We start from the raw sequence: 21,694 nt of genomic DNA on the forward strand, positions 1-21,694 counted from the left end.
TATATATTGCTTTCATGGGGCTCGGGAGATAGCTTCGTGATCTAAGTGCCTGCCTGGCAAGCATAAGGACCCAGGTTTGCTCCCCGGTACCACATGCCATGCTGGTCCTGGAATCCTAGGCATGCCGTGCCAGCTACCAAAACTGGGCATGGTGGCACATGCCTGTAATCACAGTGCTGAGGAGGCTGAGACAGGAGGATTGCTAGGAGTCCAAACTGTATAGCAAAACCCTGTACCAAACACATAAATAAATGACTCAAAAACATTTTTTAAAATTTCTTTCAGTTCAGAAAAGATATGAATTATTGCAACACAGTAAATGACCATTTAATAAGCACCTAGGATACAGTCCTTCTCCCTAAAAACAGGGGATAGTGCTGGGGAAATAGCTCAGTGGCATGAGAACCTGTCTGGCAAGTGCAAGGTCCTGAGTTTGATCCCCAGTACAAAAAAAAACCCAGAGAGGATAGATTTAGTGAGTTGCACAGTTTATGTAGTTTACTACAATCATTTGGCAATGGAATACCCATCTCTGACAAAACTAAACAAAAAAGGGTAGACAAATGGAGGACCATTTTGTATCTGTATATACAAAATAGTTAGGATAAATATACAGCTACTTTGTCTTCATTCAATGAGAAGAAAGATTTGTACTAATAGTGTTTGGGCAGGATATCATGTCTGCATCTTGTACTATACATAACCACTATGAAGACAACAATGTGTAACATATTAATTATTAAAACTGTCCTACTAATCAGTTTTGAAAATGTCTCTTGGCTATTTGTTTCTCAATAAAATTGTTTTAAAAAAAAACAAAACACAAAAAATTCCTGAAAGTAAATATGTGAATAGATAAAACTAAAAGAAAGTAAAATGGAGTATTTGTCAGCTCTCAGAAGGGAAATTAGAAATTTAAAAGTGCGAGGAAACATCAAAAAGAAAGAAGACCAACAAATTTATTTGTGTAATCAGTAAAGAAAGGTCTACACAGGGAAGGATCAATATACCTATGAAGGCAGAAGAAAAGCATTTTAAAAAATATGAAAGAGCAAAATGATCCTCTGATGTGTTTTCCACAAAGCCACTAGACACATCTATTTCTGCATTTGACCACATAAAACTAACTTTGGAGCTTATCAGTACTGATAGAATTGTTCGGTATTGTTCAATTTTTAATGCTGCAGTCCTATTCTGGATTAAGAAGTAAACTGAATAAGGATAAAGTCAAAATTGTCATTGCAATAAATGCTCAGCATAGGGGCATTTATTATAGCAAGGAAGCAAGAAGTAAATTAAGCAATGAACAATACACAAAGAATATACAAATAATGTATGAAGTAAATATGTACTAAACAGAGAAGAATATAGATGATATATAATTCATATATTATTGTAATGCCAAAGGAATACTTTATAGACTGTGGCAGTGGTACATAAGGAGAAGTATGAAAATACCCTTAAACAAATAATTTAAGAATTTTTAAGACTATGTTATTAGGGGCAGGGGAGATAGCTCAGTAGAATAAGCACTTGCCTGGTAGTGCAAGGGCCTGAGTTCAATCCCCGGGTCTGAAAAAAAAAAAAAAAAAAAAGAGTATGTCTTTAAAGAAATATACAGAAAGATCTTAGATATGTCAGATTGTGAATTTAAGGGTAATCTGTTGTTTAGATTTTGTTTCATTTCTTGATATAAAAAGAATAAATTCAAAATTAAACTGAATAGCAGATATATGAAATAATATGTGAAGTAAATAAGTGAAATAGTGAATAATATAAATGATATCTACTTGATAAATTATTGCAATTCAAAGGAGTACTCTATAGATAGTAACAATGGTATAGAAGGAACAATATGGAGATATACTTGAAGATATTTTAGAGAGATTTCTAAAATTGTATCTGAAAAGAAAAATATAGAAAGATTATTAGATATGTCAAATAGTGCATTTGAAGGTAATTTACTTTTTTAGATTTCCTAATATCAAAATAAAGTGAAAACTTAACTAAATAGCAGAACACTTTCTATAGTGACAATATTCATCAGATATAAAAATATGAGATTGAGACAAAAAATGAAAGAAAAATTATGCCAAAGAAGCTCTTCATTCAATATAGGTATAAGCTCTCTGTAGAGGTCCCAGATACACACGAGAAGAGCACCAAGTCACTCGCTCCACAACTAGCAGGGATATGGGCGAGAAGGATGATCTGGTTCGACCCTATTACATAAAAGTTATTAAATCTTCAGGGATTTCCTGTTCAGTCTAAAATTTAGACTTCAGGACTGTTATCTGATCTCAGTAGCCTAAACATCTCTCCCCATTTGCTAAACTGTAATCAACTGAATAATTTGTGGTGATAGTTACCAAGTAGTAAAGCAAAGGCCACTTTCCATCTTCATGTCTGCTTGAGGGGCCATATTTGTAAGACGATATGCACATGCATGACTCTTGTCACATGTCCTTTTTATTCATGGCAGTTGTCAACCTCAGCAGGAAAGTTTGACTCTCAGTTTGAAATGCAAAATGATATGTACAAGACACTTTTAGATACTCCTTGCACTTGGAATTCCAGAGAAAAGCTCTGTCCAGGAAAAACCCTTGATTGAATAAAGAAAATTGAGGGAAAATGTAGTACTGCTTCTTCAAAACTTCCAAACCTAATCTAAGTGCTCTCATCTCTCAGGTAGAGTGATTCTTAACCCTGGTTGGATATTATCACAAACTCAGAATGCTGAAAAAAAAATCTCTACAACTGAAGCAAAACACAGACCCATTAAAATAGAATCTCTGGGGGTAGAACCAAAGAATCATTATTTTTAAATCTCTACTAGTGATACTGATATGCATCTGATGTGGAGAATTGGTGCCTTCATAAAATACCCATGGACAATGAGTGTTGCCTCATAAAGTAGGGATTGCTTACACTATGATTGAAGAGAATTATTACGTAAGCTAAGGGTGGCATACTCTAATAATCGGTGGAGTCCTGACAAGTAATGCCATTGAGGAAGATGACCAGGGTTTTTGTTTTTTCCCATAATGGTGTCTTTGATGTTTTTTTTTATTCAAAACAAAATGCTTTGGTTACATATTCAACATATACAGAATGGTTTGTACTTTAAAAAGTTATCTTCTCTCTTAAAACCGATAGATACCTGAGTCTGTCTTTTATTCTCTTGATTTTGACAAAGGGTTCAAGTGTAACAAGATAACCCTCATTCATCATTGGTATTTTGTTGGCACTGATTCTATTTGATGAAATCTTCAGCACTAGTTTAATAATTACAATTAAAATATGAAGGCTACGTGAATGCAGCGTTCTCTACCCTTGTCCTATGGTTATCACACGGAAGTGCAGACCCCATCACTGCCATCTTTGTGGGTATTTCAGAATGAAAACAGAGATTCAGATGTGTGTAACATTAGTCAGTTATTAAACATTGATAATTGAAAAACTTAAAAATTTACTGCAGATGAAAAATAGAAGTCAGCATATCTGTGGGCATTTCCTTTTCTTTGTTAAAAAGTGGTTGGGGTAGTGACAGTTTACGTTCTCTGTGATGGGAATACTTACTGAGGCCATATGACCAATTGACTTTATTAGTAATTTGGGGAAGAATCAATTATTGAAAGTAAAATACACAGGATGAGGATTTAGCTGCTAAAGTTTTCTATTCTGAAAAATAAAACACATGGTCAGGGTTAGACTGTTGCTCAAAGAGACTGGATAATGAATATACCTGAAGAATGACACAGATTTACTTTGTAGTAGAGACAAAACAAATTCCATAGACAAATGTGGATCAGATAGAGGAAGAAGGAGATCTTTAAGAAGTAGTAAAGCATCAGTCCAGTCTGTAGCTCTGGGAAAAATCTTTGTATATTGTCGAACTTAAATGTCTCTATGGATGTGGAAAGCATGTCTAGGATTTCAGTTCCATGATCCAAAAAGGTGATCTGATGTGTCCTTTGTCATTTTTTTTACCAAGTTGGATTTTGGGAGGAATTTGAAGGAGGAATCTCTGTGTCATCAGACTGTGTAGACAGAAAGAGTTTCATCTTTACATCACTGGTTCCTAGCTCCAGCAGGCCTCAGGATCCTCTGGAGGGGCTGGAAAAGCAAATTACTGGGCCACAGACACAGCGATGCTGATGGCTGTTCTGGCCTGGGAATCTGCATTTCGGACCACTTCCTAGGTGCTGCTGATACTCCTGCACTGACAATCACACTGGCAGGTTCTTGAGTCTTGGATCTAACCTAGATTTTTATCAGTTGCCTGCGAATCAGCAGGACATGATCCTCTTCAGATATACATCTTAACTTCCTAGAGTCAAATGAAATACAAAGACTGAATTAAAGGTATAGGGACAATAGTCCCCCACCCTCTTACTTGCTATTTCAACTGTGGTCAGAAAATATGAAAGAGAAAGATTACAGAAATAGATGATGTACAAGCTTTAAATTACATACCATTCTGAGTAGTGTTACGTATCACCACCCCTCCACCCTATCAAGAATGCGAATCATACCTCCCAGGGTTTATACCTACCTTTGGTACCCACCTCCAAGTTACTTAGCATCTTAAGTTATCAGGTTCATTGTTGCAGTATTAAAACTCTTCTGCTCAAGTAACCTTCATTTTACTTAATAAAGTCCCCAAAGCACAAGAATTGTGATGCTTGGAATTTATTTACCTTTTATTTTTTATATATTTAGTACAGGGTCTACAGGGTCTCACTACACAGATCGGACTTGTAGTGATCCTCCTGTTTTCAGTCTCCCATGCACTGGGATTACAGGCACTTGCCACCTTGCCCAGTCTCAGCATTAGAATTTAGATATGCTTTTTTAATTTTATTTTTTAAAGACAGTACAAAATAGCATTGAAACAGAAAAGTTACAAATGATGCAGAATTTTACTAAACAAAGGAATATGAGTTTCACAGTATTTGTCATATTGCATGCTGTTGTCTTCAAATTAGCTGTTCATATTACCAGATATATGCATGCAAACTTGGAAGAAGAAAAAAAAAGTATAAGAAATTAAGAAGAGAAAAAGATAAAAGAATTGAAAAAAGGAGACAAAACAAATTAAGCGCCAACTTCTCTTTTCTATGGACCAACAGAAACTCATACTATAGTTGTTCAAACCATCCTGTTTGCATACATAGATATCTCTCTTTCCCCTACTCCTTCTGCTGTCCTTCTCCTCAACTCAGTAATTCCTTCCTTTTGAATAGGTTCATTCCTTTTTCCCAGTATCTACTGTATCCTTCAAATTTTATTTTCTCTTTTGGGTTCTCACACTAATGAGACATTACGATGTTTGCACATGAGGGTCTGATTTGTTTTGCTTCAGAGTATGGTCTAGATGAATCCATTTACCGATAAAAGCCTCAAACTTCACCTTTTGTATAGCTGAATAATACTCCATTATGTAAAAGTACCACATCTTCTTTGTCCGTTCCTCAGTTGATGGACATTTGGGCTGCTTCCAAGATTTATCTATGACAAATTGTGCTGCTATAAACATGGGTACACATATCTCAGTATGATATATGATAAATGGAAATTAAAAAAATGCTTCCTTTAAGCGAAAAGGTAAAAGTTGTTGGATTAATTAAAAAAAAAGCCCGCATTTGAGATGGCTAAGATCTATAGTAAAAATGAATCTACCCCTAAAATTGTGAAGGAGAAAGAAACATATGCTACTTTTGCTGTCATACCTCCAAGTACAAAAATTCTAGCAACAATGCATGAGCGCTCAGTGAAGATGGAAAAAATTTAAAACTATACATAGTTCAGGGCCGGCCAGATAGCTCAGCAGATTAAAGCACCTGCTTAGGCAGAGCGCAGTGGCCTAGGTTCAATCCCTGGCGTGCTGTGCCAACTCTTCCCCCAGGGCACGCTGAAACAGTGATTGACACGGCGCGGAGGCTTGCGGCTGTGATCTCAGCACTTGGGAAGCTGAAAACAGGAGAATCACTGTGAGTCTGATCTGAGTAGTGAGACCTGTAGACCATGCACTAAATTAAAACAAATTTTTAAAAAATTATACATATTTCAGTGCATACTGCTGTTTTGAGTATCGATGGAGATTCTTGAAACATATTCCACATGGAAAAGGAGAAATACTATACATCCCGATAAGGCTGGAACTGATCTTTGGTTTTTTCTGTACTAAGTGACCCAGTTTTCTGAAATGTACATTATTGTCCCTCTGTAAGTCACTGGGTGCTGGTTCTCCATTTCTAAATTGCTTGGCATGTTGGCAAGAGTGCAAACCATAAGGCCAGTACCCAGCGTAGCCCCAAAATGTGTCCTTGTACAGTCCGGTTGCAAGTTTGATGCATTTTGCCTCTTTCTTGTGTCTCCACTTACTTGGTAACATTTTCTAAGACAGTTGAATCAGCGAGGCATATCCTGGAAGCTTTCGTGATTTCCTCTTTATTATGACATTAGTTAGTAGGGTCTCATTTCTCAAAGTGGAATGGATCCAGTAATTGAACTCTCTGGAGGTCAGAATTACTGAAAGGGAAAACATTAGTATATTCAATTCAGCCAGATTGTGTTTTGTTTTGGCATTGTTTTCCAGGGGAGATATTATGCGTATGAGTACCACTTGGAACAAATCTTGTAAGAAATAGGCCGATGCTTCTCAGTTCTGGCTGAGATATTAGAATCTCCTAGGCAACTTCCGGGGTAGGGTGAAAAATTGCCTGGCCGTCCCTGGAATTAGTGGAATCTGGTGCTCGGGTGAAGCCTGGCATTGTTATGTGTTCGGATCTGCTAGATCAGTGGCTCTCCCAACTTTAGCTTGAAAAACAACTCCCTAGAGAGCTCATTAGAACCCAGAGCTCATTAGAGCTCTCTCTCTCAGAGATGATAATTGAGAGGCATGGTTTGGGGCCTAAGAATTTGCATTTTTAACAAGTTCCTGGGAGATGCCTGTGCTGTGCGTGCTGGGATCACACTCCGAGGACCTCCGCTTTTAATGATCTGATGTGAGTGTCCCAGCACCGCCACTGTGGGCAGAGGCTTGTTGCCTTTCCTCTCAGCTCAGCAGCTAGTGACTTTATTAGCTCTGGCTTCCCTACCAGGTGGGAAAAAAATCCTTAGATCCACCATAAATCTTTCCTTACAGACTAAAATTACGCTGGGACTTATGCTCTTAGTTGAATTATCTGGCAATTTAATTTGGTAGGAACAAAATATTAATTTTTAATCACCAAATGTGTCGTTTTTGCTACTTTTAGCTGCATCACTCACTTTCTTCTTTTTAGTTTTTTTTTTTTGTTTAGAGAATACAAAAATAAAAAACAGTAGAACAAAAACAAAGAACCAGAGATGATACAGAATAAACTGATAAGAATTCAACAATGGTTGCTATATTGTATATTGTTGTCTTCAAATTAGTTGTTCAGTTTGCCAGATATAAGCATGTAAAATTGGTCAAAAGTTATAAAAATATTAAAAAGGAGGAAAAAATTTAAACATTAACTTCTCCTTTCAATAGACTAGCAGAAATCAGCTTTACAATTATTCAAGCTATCCTGTGTGTGTATTTCTTTTTCCCTTCCTTCTTTCTTTTTTTTCCTCCCTTCCCTCATCCCCGTTCCTCCTTCCCTTTGAACAGTTTCTTTCCCTTTCACAGTATCAATTGTACTATTCAGATCCTGTTTACTCTTGCAGGTTCTTACGCTAGGGAGACAATTTGATGTTTACACATGCAGGTCTGATTTATACTTAGGAATATGGTCTACAGTCTCATCCATTTACCTATAAAACCCTTGAGTGTAAAGGGCTTTCTATTCACTAATATTTTCCTTTTTTTTTTTTCTTTTTTGACATTTTGTTTATCAGACTCTTAGATTAAAGAAAATAACAACAGCATCAGGAAGCTTAAAATAAATGAGAACTGTGTGGGAAATTTTCTTTGTTATTCCCCTGTGCAATAGATTCAGTCATTTTGGGAGGCCTGCCTCCTGGAGAGATTGTTTTTACCTAGAATGTCTAGGGATCAGCCTCTAGCTCAATGAATCTTAATGGTTTTTAAATCTGGCCTCTTGGCTTTCCTTTGCTTCCATAGCATTCCAAATGTATTTTGATTATAATGAAAAAGCACACAGATACATTAATTTTTTTTCACTGTGCCAAGTATCCATGCCTCTCTTGCTTAGTATAATAAGATCATGTTCTTCAGTCACCCTAGTACCAGTAGTCCTATTAGCTCTATTCAGTCAATTACCTGATAGATCCTAGCCTGGCTCTTTTTGCCTGTAAAATGGGAGAATAATTCTTGTCTCACAGGAATATTGCAATGAACTAATGCAATAAAGGGCCAAAAGTCCGGGCTTTGTGATGACTGCTAATAATTGCTCAATAAGTAGGAGCTATTTTTAGTGGGGCTGTGATGTCTGAGAAGCCCCTGGAACCCTATGGAGGGAAAGGAGACCAAGATCAAAATCAGAGATTTAATTATACTGTAGGACCAAAGTTAGCTATCTAGGACAGCTCTACAGAATCATGCCCTGGTTGTCTCCATTATTCTTATCTTGTATTCTAAAGTATTTAAATGTCTCTCAGGAGAGTGTTGCAAGGCAGATCCCTGCTCTAAAGAAACAAACAGCCTTTGCAAATATAATTACTGATCTAAGTTTTTTGCACTAGTTTATACGAGCACAAGAACATGCATGTCTACTAGGCACTTGTTGAGATGCAGAGTCTTGGGAATATTTCATTTAGGTTTAATTAAAATGGAACTTGACTTAATTATGGGATTATCTTCACAAGAAAAGCTCCACTGAACTTCTTTGAAGTTTGTAAATCTTTTCCCAATGGTTGTGTGGCCAGGGCCTTACTAGACTTTGTCTGTTTACAATTTAAACCAGAACTTACAGTAAAGGTTCTTCACCTCACCGAGCACAGAGGATTTTGGAACTCTGTGTGCATCACAGGAGGTGGGCTCCTACTGCTCTGCAAAGCTAGAATCATTTGGGAAATATAATGTTGATATGAAACACAAAGCCAAAATCAAAAACAGACCTGAGAATGCAAATTGCTCTTATCTCAGTATGTTAATTTGACATAGATTCAGTATCATTTTATAACTATATCCCTGTATAACCTTATAGATACTTATATAGATAATTTACATTAAGCTTCTTTTGTTGCTTCAGTTAGATGCACATTTTTCTTAAGCTGGCAATTTTCTACACTGATCTCCAGTATATCTGTGTTCACAGGTGTGTGTTTATACGTGTATTTTTTTATAGCTATGAGAAGATTTTTCAGTTTTTATATTTCACAGACTAAGCCTTATATAATTGCTGCAATCTAATAAACAATAAGTGCTTATTTTATTTTTCTTAAACATTTGAAATTAAAAATCTTTTTAAAAATAACACTGAAACCTTTATATTCTACCTTTTCTTTTGAGGTCTTTCTAACACAATTTGATTTTCCATATATTTATATTTTAATAAGCTAGTGAAACAAGTAATACCGTTTAACTTTACTAACTCTAGTCACGATTTGAGCTTTTTCCCTCAAGGCTTCTCATTCTGGTCGCCTTCCCCTTAGGGAGCTTATCTATTCTTTTCACTGATGAGTTAAAACTTTAAAAATAGTAAATTGACAAGAAATGCACAAGACCATGACTGCTGGAGTGAGAATGGTTTTCCCACTCTACTCTGATTTTTTCCCTCTGTCTTTAGTTTTCTTTTTAAAAAAATTTATTTTAAAGAGTATAAAAAAAACAATAGAAAGATAAAGAATTTCAAAACAAGATGATAGGAAATTAACAATGGTTACTACTATTTTGAAGATAACAATGTTCTCTATCTTGAGAGTCTTGCTGAGTATATTTGCTCCTCCATTTTATTACTCTTTTAAAGTCAGTATTTAGAAAAATGGTGAAGGAAAAAAAAAACTGTATCACACATTTGCAGAGTAATTTGTTCTCTTCTTTTGCACACTTTAGGTTTTTGTAAGACCATGAGTGCCAGCACCTTGTATCTTTCTGCCTTCCCTCCCTCTCTCTTGGGGAGGTGGGGAAGCTCAGTAGCCCCAAGGTGGCGAGCCAGGGTGAGCTAGAGGTGTTCTGCGGGCTCGCTTGGGATAGCCTTAGTGAGACGCACTCAGCCCCCGCACTGGTGAAGGCTTGGTCGCATCCTAGGAGCACACGTGGCCTCACGTGTCCCGGTAAAGGGCCTTTCACTTGCAGGGCCCTGTAAGCACCAGGTACTTTCCTAGTGTCCCACACAGGAGCAAAGAAGCAAGACTCTGCTTTTAGGTTTCTCTTTACCTCAATGGAGTCCTGCAGCTTCCTTTTGGGCCAGGTTTTGCTGAAACACAGTCAGTACTTCAAGTCAATTCCTTCCTCCCTCCCTCCCTCCCTGTTGTCCTTGTTGTCTTCTCCTTCTCCATATTCCCCCCCCCCCCCCCCGACCCCACTCCGCCATCTTTTGGCTGAGGCCAAAACCAGGGCCTTGCACTTACTAGAAAAGCACTCCACCACTGAACTCAATCCCTAAGCTCAAGTCTATGCTTTATTTCTTCCTTTCTAGTTTTTTCAGGGCATCATATGGATTCCCAAGGGCTTTGCCCACGCTTCCTTTCTGCCCCCTCTTTCGGTGTCCTTTCTTCTTTCCTTTATTCCCTCATGCACTCATTTTCTTACCTCTTTTTGTTTAAAAAATTGTGGGCATATTCTATGTATAAATTTTAAAAAACCATAAATAGCTATAGTTAATTTTTAACTGTTTATATATTTTAAACTGCAGTCACATGAGACACAATTTAAAGGCAAAAGTATAAGATTTTATTTGTGACACTAGATTGCATATGATTTTTTTGTTATTGTTTTATGTAGACATTTGGAGTTTTTCCTATAATTCCAATAGAGGTGGGAATTATTTCTCATGTTTTAGAATAAACAGAGGCATAAGGGGAAAAAAGCTATTTTATTGAATGCAGAATTAGTAAGGAAAATAATTGATTAGATTTTTCTAAATGTCATAAAAAGCCCTCTTGAGGGAAAAATCCCTATTTCTGCGAAACTTTAAGGAAATTCATATTTATGAAGCATCTACAGTATATCAGGTACTAACTACACTAATAGCCTATATATGGGTTATGTTTCAGTCCCTTAGAGCCTTGTGCAGTATAACAGGTTCATATGGTAGGAAAGTATTTTATAATGAATCAACCAGCATATGGCCGACATGAAATTAAAAAAAAAAAAATAGGGCTTCCCCTCTACTCTAACAAACAAGAAAAATTATCTATGCTATCTTTCCCTCCATCAGATGGACAACAGGTGATATTTAAATAAAGTAATATGTATAAAAGACATAGAAGTCATCCATAAAAAAGAATAACTACCAAGAAAATGGTTATTCTTTTAAGAATATAATTTTATAGTACATTTCACCATAGAATATGAAAATTTGATATTGACTTAGGATCTATCTATGAAACTGAATGGGTTCTGATTACCACTGAACACAGTACTTCTGCATAAATTCAGTGCCTCTTGAGGCTAGAGAAGAAAATATTATTCAACATATAAAGCATGTATTCCCTCCTGGGAACTATTTTATAAATACAAAGATTTTGCTTCTAATATTTGCCCTATACATAGAGTAAAAAATGACAATTAGGAACTTTTAGGTGACCAAACATTTCTTTGGAGTGGTTCCTATATCACTTGCCCAGAAGAAAAAGATGGGGAAGGCTTTGCCTCTGGCTAATCATGTGTCAATACTAAATTAGAACATTTTGGACATGTTACCACAAGAAAAAGTCCTGGGAGCAGGTATTCTGTTTTCCTGTAAAGTCTTTTTGTATTTGAAAATGGTGCTGATGCAGGAAGTGTTTTGAACACATTCATACTGTGGAGAAAGAATGAAAATGTGAATATGAGGGTTTCAGTTTACTAGCGCGGAATCTAGCCATTTACTGTTTATCATTATGTATTTGTATGTATTGATACATTTTCACATTGGTATTAATCACATTAATATCACATTGATATCAGCCACATTGAATTGAATTTCAAAATGTTATTGTTTTAATTTAATTTATTGATTTAGTAGAGGGTCTCACTGGCAGCTCTGTCTCACAGTGATCCTCCTATCTCAGCCTCCCCAGCGATGGGATTACAGGCATGCGGTACCACATCCAGTTTCGGGCTGGCAGGGCACACTCCAGGTTCCGGGGTTGGCACAGCATGTGGCACCAGGGATGGAACACAGGCAGCCAGGTGCTAAGACTGCTGAGCTATCTCCCTAGCCCTCAAAATGTTATTATAGACTTGACTGGATGTCCAGTCTGTCACTGAGAACGGGAGTCTGTAGCAGGGTTGTTATTGAATGCTAAGTCCCATGTGTCTTGTTTAATTCCAACATCAGTGTGTGGCTTTGCTTTTATTTCTATTTTATGATTAAAATGATCTTGAAATAAATCATCTAGGAACTAATTACACAGTTTGGGAAAAATGACAGAACATTTCTGATTAATGAGCTACATTAAAAGCCTAATCTTACGTGAAGGTGCCTTAATTGGGAAATAAGAAAATGTTACTATTTTAAAATGATATTTAAGTTTTAAAGTAGTAAAAAAAATTCTATAAACAAAAGCATATAGTCAAGGCCGGTCAAATAAGTCAGGGGACAAAAGCACCTGCTTACGCAGATGCAGTGACTGGGGTTCGACCCCTGGAATGCCATGCCGGCCCTGCCCCCTTGAGCTCACTGAGAGGCGACTGAGACTGGGCGTGGTGCTACACACCTGTAATCCCAGCACTTGGGTGGCTGAAAACAGGAGGATCACCAGGAGTCCGATCTGTGTAATGAGACCCTGTAGACCCTGTACTAAAGACATAAAAATAAAAGAAGAAGCATATATTCAACACTCAGGCTGAACTTGAGTTGAAAAGGGGTTGAATAATGACAGTTATTGTTAGTTATGTATTCTATTTTCCCCCCTACATTTCGATAAAAAAGCTCTTACAAAGGCCCTGAGAGATTCTCTAGAAGTTATGAAATGCACATATTTTACAACGAATGGGGAAAAGAATACAATTAAATCATTTTCTAGGACATTATTAAGCAAGAATCTCAGTTCTTGCTTCCATGACAGTGTCATTAAACCTAACTCACCGCCTTATAAATTTCATAAGTGTGCTTTGACCACCAATAAGAACGCACTTAAATTAACTTTCTATAAAGCTATTGTTTAAGCTATTGTTTTCTAGGCTGATATATGGTAAATAATGTTTCGCTACAATAGAATTCCTTTTATCCCTAAGAACCATCCGATAAGGAACAAGGCCAGCGAGGTCTCATTATAACTCCTTAGAGACAATTTTCAGGTAGAGATTCCATTTCCTGTTTCCACATGGAGGCATCACATGGAGGCAGATGATGGTTTTTAGCTAATAAACTTTCCTAGGCAGATTTCTACGACCAAGTCTCTCCTATATAAGTCTGCCTTTGTTGTGGACTTTCCCTCCATGCATGCTTTGGTCGGACGTGTCTTTTTACACTCCGATGACCTTTGCTCCTTATCTGGAGCCTCTCATTTTACGCTCACATTTCCCCATTAATTTTCCTTTCAGTCTTTCTATTTACAAATATGTGTACAATCCTGTCAGAGGAGGTGCACGATCTTAGTCATCCCAGGAGAATGACACACAAATGGAGCTTGTTAGCCATCCTCCATAACGCTCTCTTTTCTATTATAATTTTCTTTTATTTTGAATAGTAAAAACAAGAGCAAGAAAAACAAAAGCAAAGACAGAAACAGGGTAACATGTAACAATACATACATTACAGATTTTCAAAACAAGAATAGCTGATTAACAGTGATTAATATATTATCTATTTTTATCATCAAATCTGTTGCTCAGATTAACAGATATGATTATGCAAGCTGGGACATATGGGCTGGGTAGTTAGCTCAGTGGAATAAGTGCTTCCCTGGCAAGCGCAAGGGCCTGAGTTCAATCCCCAATTCCACAAAAAACAAAACAAAACAAAACAAAAAACAAGATAGGACATATGATTAATATTACTGAATGCTTTCAAGGAACCTTAAATTTATGTTCTTGACTCTCATTTTATTTTATTACCTTTTTAAAAAAATTACAGACAGTATAGTAATAATTGATATGGCATTAGAAATGGTAGACATTTAAAAGGCAAAGATGACAGGTATTTCAAACATGGTTTTAGTATTACACATTGCTGTCCTCAATGTAGTTACTTAGTTCACAGACATCAACATAGGGTTATTCAGGTTAAGAATTCTACCCAGTAACTACTACCCATAACTTTAAAATGGAAAAATTTTCTCTGATTTTTCTGACAACTGAGAGGCATGTTCTCATTATGCCTAATCAGTAAACAAGGGTGTAGCTGGAAAATTAGAATGGTTTCTATGTTCTGTTACTATTTCTTCCTTCCTCTTTCTTTTTCCTTCCTTCCTCCCTCTTAGATTGTATTTTTTCTCTTTCATCTCCTTCAACTTCCTGTCTTCTTTCTCTCCTCTTCCATTTCTTTTCTTCTTTCTTTAGTATATTTTCTTTTTGTGTTTTACACCATCACTTTGATTTAATTTTGGAGATGAATTTAAAGATAATACAAAGTATTTCCATATGCCATCTATGTAATTTCCTCAAAGTTAACATCTTACATAGTGACAGTACATTAATAAAAACATGTTTGTATCCTTCTAGGTTCTGCTAAGATACACTATACAACAAACTATTTTATTGATAATAATAATTCATATTTTGCCAGGTATGGCTCCTGTAATCTCAGCACCTGAGAGGTTGAGGTGTAAGAACTGCTGCAAGTTCAAGGCCAGGGTGGGGTGATAGTGAAGTTCAGGGCCAGCCTGAATGATACAGGGAGAGCCTGTCTCCAAGTACATAATAGTAATGCATATTTCACAAGGATGCAATGAAATAACGTCATCCTTCATCATCCATTTCTCCTCCTTATGGGCGACTTTTAAAATACAATTTTTCTTTAATGGAATAACCTAACTCTGCTAGTGTGCTGAAACTGCCCTTTCTGCCTCTAGCCCTGACGCTTCCTCCTGCCTCTGGCCAGCTCCCAGGACAATCTTCAACAGAGCAGCCATCTGATGCTGTCATTCTCCTGCTTCACTTCTCTTAAGTCCTCACTGACTAGAATTGCAGTCCTTGCACTGTGCATTAGGATGGCCGGGTACATCAGCAAACACATGGATCCTTGATATTAGGTAGCAAATATTAAGGGAGAAGAAAAGGAAGAGCCCATGCCTGTGTGGACCCGAGGTAGTGCAGTCAACATTCAATAGGCTGTGTTCCTTTTAAGGATGCCATATTCTATAAAACTGGGTCCTAAATAAAATGAAACATTTGAGAAGGGGCAGATTATTCTTTTTTTTTTTTTTTTTTTTTCATTTTGTGTATTTGGTACAGGGTCTCACTACACAGCTCAGATTTGTAGCGATCCTCCTGTTTTCAGCCTCCCCAACACTGGGATTACAGGCATGTGCCACCACACCCAGTCTCGGTTGCTGGTTCAGGGCACCCTGGGAGAGGGGCTGGCATGGCAAGTGGGACTGGGACCTAGGCGCTTAATCCAGTGAGCTATCTTGCTGGCCCTGGGGCAGATTATTCTGTAAGCCCTTTTTTCATAATAAGATGGAGGGAACTCGATTTTTATCAAGAGTAAGACCACAAATTCAATCTCTACCTCTTGCGTCTAGCTCCAAATTGACTCCTGCATCTGTACAAATAGCCAGTGCCCTTCTGCACACACCCAGCAGTTAATACTGTGGTACGCAGAGATGAGAGAGCAGTTCATGTCAATGTCTATGTATAATTTTTCCAAAAGCTATCAGGTGACATAGTATTGATTTCTTTCGTCCTAACTGATTTTTTAAAAGCGTTGTTATTTATGTGTTTTATTTAATTGGTAACCTCAGTGGAAAAAATATTGATGATAATGCTTCAAATATGAAAACTTGTGATTCCAGATTCTAGAATAAAATCCAAAGACTTGTAGTTAAGATTCTTCCAGATAAGGCTTTTTATTTTCATGTTAAACTGATTACCATTCAGAGAAGATTCCTCAGTTTCAAGGGCCCCATTTCTAGGACAGGGAGACTGTAGTGTTTTATGCAGGAGGGCCATTTTTTATGTTAAGAGAAAAACAGGCGCAGCACTCAGAGCAGTGCCAGGCATGAGCAATTTCAGGTAATTTAACTTAGTACATTATTTTTCTTAAAATTAACATATTCTAGTTTAAGACACATACAGACTTATAAGCTAAGCACCATAATAGTCTGAAGGGTCCTAGTGGTTTTTGTCTTGCTTAAGGTATTCCAGCTAGTCAGGCTGAAGAGAACCCAAAGCCTAACTTGTCACCCCTCGCCCAATTTACAGTCAGGCAGAATCGGTGGTCATCTTGCAGGTGTGCCCTAGAAGCTTTTGGGCTGGAATGTAGAAGGCATTCTGAGTTCAGGAAAACCCTCCAGATATCAAGTCAGCAGTATGGTTTTTATTTGTTCCTTCTAGGTAAACATTTTTGTATTATCTTTATGGGAAGGGGAGAAATCAAATAGAGTTGTTTGATTTAACTAGAAAAGTAGGCAATAAATTGAATTGCTCCTTGTTTCCATGCATTGTTTTTTAAATTCTGTCTTTGCTCATAGGGGAAGATTACACAAAATGCTCTGGTTTACCAAGCAGCTGAGAGCACATTTGCCTGGTGACGCAGGTGCTCTGAAGGAGGCCTGTTTTGAGCTGAAGAGAACTAGAGGGAGATTGTGAAGGTGGCAGTAGAAGGTCTTCCCTGCGTTACTACCTGCAGCTTGCTCTTGGGCCCTGGCCAGGCAGTGAGAGGGCATCTGTTTGGGCTGCAGATTCCTATTTTTGAGAGAAACAGAGCTGAAAAAGAAATGTATGATAGTATAATACAAAGGATTAGTAAAGTACTTTCTTAATTATATACCTTGATATAACAAACATAAAACCACAACCTCTCTTTCCTTATCTGTGTAAGAGAAAGACTGGAGCAGATTGTTCTTTTTTTTTTTTTTTTTCATTTTGTGTATTTGGTACGTGGTCTCACTCTGTAGATTGGACTCCTAGTGATCCTCCTGTTTTCAGCTTCTCCAGCACTGGAATTACTGGTGTGCACCACCACGCCCCAAATCAGTTGCCAGCTCTAGGCACCCCAGGAGTGGGACTGGCATGGCAAGCAGGACTGGGATCTGGGTACTTAATCTGGTGAGCTATATCGCTAGCCCTGGGGCAGATTATTCTGTAAACCTTTTATTCATGATAAGCTGGATGGAGCTCAACTTTTATTAAGAGTAGGACCACAAATTCAATCTCTACCTCTTTAGTCTAGATAAACCACTTATCATCTCAGTGAATGAGTTTCCTTATCTGAACAATGAAGAAGTGGTAGATTATTTCAGCAAAGTGTACAGATTATACTTCTTGGCAGAATGCAAAATGAAGAAGCAAAAACATCAAATATACCTTAAAGGTTTCTAGATCAAATATGAGTAGGATTCAATCCCTCCTTTATCTGCCTGAGAAATGCCTGATGAATACTTTTATGTTAAAAACTCAGGACACCTAGCAGTAAATAATTATGTTTATATTTATTTGACTTAGTTTATGGAAGGAACATTTTAATTTTGTTGTAGCTCTAAACATTTTGATGCAGTGCTTGCAAAAAGTAATTTAAGAGGCCCTAGTTGTTGGTCATAAGCTTTCTCAGCTGGCTAAGCCATTGCATTTTGCATCTATCACAAATTCAAGTCACTTACATTGCAGGTGCACCAAGGGAACTGTACTTTTGTATGGAGAAGTGGTCAAGAGTGAGAAGTAGAACCAGAGGGCCAGGATTGAGCCTCTGTCTCTGCACTGGTCATTTCCATTTCAATATAGTCACTATTTGTTTAGTGATTGAATATAGTCTTGCTGTGGGGCCAAATAGTCCCCATCCCATCCAAGGCAATTATAAGACATGGTGCTTCCTTTTCTAGCAGGTAAGCATGACAGCCCCTGTATCGTAGGGCTCCAAACAGGGCTGGGGCTCTGCACCTGGTAAGCTGTCCGCAAATGTCTACAGGTGTTTTTACTGTGGGTGGTTGCTGACTCCTCTCCTGGAGGTACTGAAAGGGGATGGAAAGATTCTCATTCCACGCTTCCTCATTATTACTCAAGTTTTCTCCTTAAATTTCTCCTGCACAATGCTATACATCTCTAAATGGCCGATTTATTTCACTTAACATTATGCTCTCGAGTGTATCCATTTCCTACAAAAGACTACAGTTTATCCTTCTTTATTGCACATAGTATTCCATGGGGGAAAAATACCATACTTTCTTTATCCGTTTTGATGGACATGTAGGTTGTTTTCAAGTTTCAGCTGGTTCCAGTTGTGTTGCTATAAGCATGGTTATGCATTTATCATGGTTACATGATGTCTTTTGGGAAGATGCCTAAAAGGTGGACAGCTGGGCCAAATGGAATTTCTACTTTTGGTTTTTTGAGGCTCTCTATCCTTATTGCCATAGAGGTTGCACTAGTTTATACCCCCAACAACAGTATAGAGGAGTTCCTTCCTCCCTGCAGTCTGACCGCAACTTGTTATTTGATTTCTCAGTGCTGACCACTCTTTCTGAGGTGAGATGGAATCTCAGGGTTGTTTTTAATTTGCATTTCCCTAAGGGCCAGCTACACTGAAATTTCTTTGTGTATGAATTGGCTATTTGGCCTGTTGTGAATTGTCTGTTCATTTCACTTGCCCACTTTTTGATGGAGTGTTTCATTTTGGGGTATCTGATTTATTGAATTGTTTATATATATTATATATTAGGCTTCTGTCTGAGAAAGAGCTGGCAAAACATTTTCCCAATTGTAGGTTGACTTTTCCTTTTTTTTTTTTTTTTTTTTCTGTGCAGAGCTATTTTTATTTGCTACAATCCTATTTGTTGATCCTCAAGACTGTTTCCTTTGCAGCAAGGGTTTTGTTCAAAAAGTGCTTGCAGAGCTGGGGAGACAACCCAGTGGAATGACTGCTTGCCTGGCAAGGTCCTGAGTTTGATTCCCTGGTACCACCCGCCCCACCCCCAGAAAAAGTGCTGGCCAGTGCTTCCAATTTTGAGTCTTACCTATCTTGTCTTCTAGCAGGTCAAGTGTTTCAGTTTCAACATTTAGTTCTTGGGTCCATTTTGACTTTAGTTTTGTACATGGTGAGAAATATGGGTCCCCAACACTCTCGAGATACATGCTCAGGGCTGGCCAAATAGCTCAGGGGATTAAAGTGCCTGCAAGCAAGTGCAGGGGCTGGGGGTTTGATCCCTGGGCCTGCCGTTCGAGCCCCGCCCCCAGGGCATGCTGAGATGGCAATTGAGACTGAGTGTGGTGGCGCACACCTATTATCCCAGCACTTGGGAGGCTGCAAACGGGAGAATCACTACAAGTCTAATCTAGTAGTGAGACCCTGAACACCTTTCCCTAAAAAATAAAAAAAAAATAAAAAAAAAAAGATACATCTTCAAACCAATACTCTGGCAATATTCATTGCTACCCTCCCAGTGGAAGCCCCCACCATCTCATTTTGCTGTTCTGAAGCTGCCATCTAATAGTTCATTGGTTTCTACAGATCTTTCTTCAGTAGCTACTGCAATAGTAGCTTAAAATATGAACTACCTAATTTGTCTCGTCCTTGATTGCATTAGAGTAAAAGCTAAACATCTAGCCATGACTCTCAGGGTCTCTACCTTCTTCTATCATCTCATCCCATTCACTTGCAACACCTTGGTCAATCTGGTGAAACAGAAAGCTTTTTCTCTCCTTGGTAGTTGGCCTATGATATTCTTCAGCCTGCAGGATTCCTTCACAGATCTTCATAAGATCTTCTTTCTTGTCTTTTATTTTCTAATCTGAATCAAATGTTACCTTCTCAGGGAGACAATCACCATCCTTCTAAGTGAAAGTGGTCCTTAACATACCCTGTCTGAATTTATGTTTGCCTTTCCCTTTTCCAACCAGACTATAAAGCCTCAGGTGGGCAGAGGCCCTGTTAGTTTTGTTCACAGGCATCTAGCAGAGTTATCGTTGCCATCTCCGTATATGCAGAATTTGTTAAGTGGCTGAATGTCGTCTTGGTTTGGGGCCAAACTGTCCCTATCAAAATTCAACTCTTAGTACACAGAAGCTGTTGAGTATCTGTTCTTAACATTTGTTACTATTTTTGCCCCTCTCTCAATCATTTTCGTACTATAGTATGCAAAGATCATACAAAAGAGACTTAAGGAACACTTTTAATGTCTATGGGGAACAAAAATGCAGAGCCAAGGTTGGATCCTGGCTCTTGGGGCTTTGGCTGAGGAGGATTTCTCTTACTCTATGATCCAACTTCTGTGGTATAAACTAGCAGGCATTTAACTTTTAGTCACTTAGCTATATATTCATACATTATAAAGATAGATTATCCTTTCCTAAAATCATGTGATCACATGGATTTCAAGCCCATAACAGGGTCATATCTCCTAGCTAATAATCAATACTTTTATCATACCCTCTAAGTTTCATTAGTTGACATGAGCTTTCTCTCTGTATAATCCTGCCTATTTTACCTCTGTAATTTTAGACTTTTATATCCAAATTATGGACATATTATCATGATTTCCTCTCAAATAATAACTCCCTATTCTACCCTGTTAAGGTTCCTGTATTTTGCATAATAAGTTAGTATGATTCATATTCAACATCTATGTTGCTGATACAATTGTATATAATAAAACTGTTATGCAACAAAACATGTATAAAGGCATATTAGTGTATATATAGTTTGATGAAAAAAATAAATGAGCATGTATATTTTCACCATTATAAAAATAGAACATAATGAATACCCTTGACACTCCCTGGGAAGACATCCTTCCTTTATGGAAGTGACTGCATACAACTTGGGCAATAATCATTCCCTCACTTTTCTTTAAATCCCTAGATAGTGTAACTTTAGTTTTCCCTTTTTGTCCATTTCATACAAATGGAATCCTGTTGTATATATTGTTCTGTGATTTATTTTTCACTCTGCATTATGTGTTGGAGACTCATCCATATTCCTGACTGTGATGCAGTCAGTCTCCCACTGGTTCAGATCCAACGGTGTGTGTAAACCACAGTTCAATTCCCCATTGTCTTGCTGATGAATTGTTGAGCAGTTTATGCTTTTTTGCTATTGTGAACAGTATTTCTGTAGGCATTTTCATATGTCTTGTCATACATAGAGTGCAAGAATGTTTGTACCTAAGGTTTATATTTACTATTACTTGGTCATAAAATATTCTCAATTCAACTGTAGTATTCAGTTCCAACTTGTTTTCCAAAGTGACATAAAATTATATTCCCCTCCAGTGGTACATGAAAGTCCACAGGGTTTTATGTCCTCCTGCACACGTCAAGAGGATTGTCAGCCTTTTTAAGTCTTGTCTGTCTGCAGGGTATGAGCTGGTATCTTCTTGAGATTTCCATCTGACTTCCTTGCTTCCTGTAGAGACGGAGCATCCATTCGCATGTTTATTTGCAGTTCCTATTTTCTCTTCTGGGAAATCTTTGTTTATGTTTTCTTCTTTTAAGTTGTTTGTCTGCATCTTATTAATT

Source organism: Octodon degus, unplaced genomic scaffold, assembly GCF_000260255.1.
Source record: "Octodon degus isolate 3935 unplaced genomic scaffold, OctDeg1.0 scaffold00087, whole genome shotgun sequence".
Classification (NCBI taxonomy): domain Eukaryota; kingdom Metazoa; phylum Chordata; class Mammalia; order Rodentia; family Octodontidae; genus Octodon; species Octodon degus.